This window comes from Penaeus japonicus, unplaced genomic scaffold (assembly GCF_977035675.1).
Source record: "Penaeus japonicus unplaced genomic scaffold, GWHDUDI00000001_assembly GWHDUDI00000030, whole genome shotgun sequence".
NCBI classification, from domain to species: domain Eukaryota; kingdom Metazoa; phylum Arthropoda; class Malacostraca; order Decapoda; family Penaeidae; genus Penaeus; species Penaeus japonicus.
In genome coordinates, this window is record NW_028234432.1 from 25695272 (window position 1) to 25697771 (window position 2500).

General features: G+C 34.8%; 1 pseudogene across 1 annotated transcript in view; it reads right to left on the reverse strand.

Annotated features, from left to right (window-relative positions):
* LOC147468245 (innexin shaking-B-like) overlaps positions 1 to 2500 on the reverse strand; it is a 5203-nt pseudogene that overhangs the window by 981 nt on the left and 1722 nt on the right. Inside the window, exon 4 of the transcript XR_015192529.1 lies at positions 2332 to 2500. This exon is cut by the window's right edge and continues 126 nt beyond it. The product of XR_015192529.1 is annotated as an innexin shaking-B-like (transcript). The remainder of the gene's footprint in view (positions 1 to 2331) is intronic.

Below are 2500 nucleotides of genomic sequence, written 5' to 3' on the forward strand. Positions count from 1 at the left end.
TTTGAAATCAGTGGTAAACTTTTGTATTTTGAAACTGGATCTTTTGGTGATGGCGGACTTCTGCTCTCACTAAGCAATGTGAATGTTGCTGCAATCAATGAATAGTTTATAAAAGTTTGTAGACGGATCACAGAAGCCTTCTTGCAAGCTGTCTTTTCAGATATGAAGCAAATAAATAATATATCTATTAATGCCACTTAAAAAAAGTCTATGCTATAGTTTCATATGACAGACGAATCAACTCTTCTTTATGTCAAATTCAGTTTAATCGTCATCATTCTTCTTCATGTTCTTGATAAAATTCTATACATTGTTCTTTATTATTTTTGACATTATCATTATTGCTTATGTTCCTCATTAACATCATAATTAATATAATTCATTGTCATTATTAGTATCATGATTATTACCTTATTACCTTATCTGTGATATATCATTATCATTACTATTAGTATCATTATTGCTAAATCCTCTTCACCCTTTTCGTTATTATGATTGCTCGCATATATTCTCATTGCTTCTGTATTATTATCATTAATGTTACCACCATCATTATTATTTTTGTTGTCATTATCATTACTACCGTTTTTATCATAAACATAATCATTATTGTTATCATTATCATTATTATTATCAATAGCAATAGTTTCAGTTGGGATGTCACCATTATTTTCATCATTATTATTCTCATTTTCTTATTGCTGAGACATTTATATTTACTGACGTTATATCATTACCACCGCATCTAGGATTACCGGCACTGCATTTTTTTGCCATTAAAATAATCGCAATCCGTTTAATTTTCTGAATTCTAACTATATTTATCAACAGCATTATCATCACCTTCAACGTCTAAAACTTAATTTCATATTGCAAGGTGCAACAGTATCGCTGAGCATCACATAGTGTTGCTAAATTGCATATTCATACTCCTTAACACAACAAGTGTATTCGTCTTTCACCAACAGCTGGATCATTGCTAATTTGTATCAGAATGCAAATGGGAATGTCTCTATATTTTCTCTCCGCCGTTCCCGTCTCTCCTTTCGCTTCCCAATACGACACCGTTATCCGAACGCAAATCTCAAGAACAACAATAGATAAAAAGGAATGTTACGATAGACAGAGCAAAGAAGAGCAGAGCAGAGGCGGCGTGGAAGAGCAGTTGATTAACTTCCTCCCTCGACTAAAACGGCGAGGTGAAGTTTCATTAACTCGCATTCCGTGCAAGTTGCATGAGACCCATTGTCATGAAGTGAATATGCCACTTGCTCTCTTGTTTCTTATAGCCGCGAGTGAATTCCAGTGAGCTCATAAGAGGGACAAAATAACCCCTCTTAATCAAAGGGTAGCCTTGTCGTTTTTGAAAGGGATCTGATGTAGGGCTGTTCAATGCGAGAGTCTGTTGGGGAGAGACGGAGAAGCGGGGATGGTAGATGTAAACAATTCTGTTGAATAATCCTTTACATCGGGAAGCAGAATGATAATATGTTGTTTCAGTGAAATGGAAAACGGGTAAGTTGATCCTGGATCTCTCTCTCTCGCGCTCCTTCTCTCTCCCTCTCTCTCTCACTTCTGCATCTTTTTCCTTGCCTCTCTTCCTAGGTGTCATACCGGATATAACGAAAACCGTAAGAACAGGTCATACACACATATTCATGTTTTTCCTTTGCGTATATATATATATATATATATATATATATATATATATATATATATATATATATATATATATATATATATATATATACATATGAAGATATGTATACATATTTATACAGACATATATATATATATATATATATATATATATATATATATATATATATATATATATATATATATATATATATATATACACGCACACACATGTATATGTATATAGATACATACTTTTACACACACACATACACACAATCGCTTTTTTTTTTTTTTTCATCCAACCACAATGAAGTTTGTATGTGTGAGTATATGTTTCGTGTATTTTGCACCTGAACTTCTATAAACATACAGGTAGCCTCATCCATATTGATACATATGATGAAAATATTAACTGGTAAATGACTTAAATAAACAGGATTGCTGAAAAAAGCGTATGAACTTTCCAGGTATATAGATAAACATGTATAATTTCACTCACACACATACACACACACGCGCGCGCGCGCATACACACACATTTATCATAACGTAATATGTACTATCTAATATTTGTATACATGCTGATAGCTAATACAGTTCTTGTATAGTATAAACACATACACGCCCACACACACAAGCAAACACACGCACACACACGCACACATACAAAAACATCGCCAGTAACATCACCATCTCCCTGTCAGCTTCCAGCAACCAAGCCCTGAAGTCCACCAAGTGAAAGCGAAGATGGTACAGAAGGAACCAGTCGCCGAAGTCGCACCTGATGAGGACGCGCGGGAGGACCTCTTGGGCGTCTTCGGCCGTTGTCAGGAAGGAGAGGAGTCCGTTGCGCGAGGAA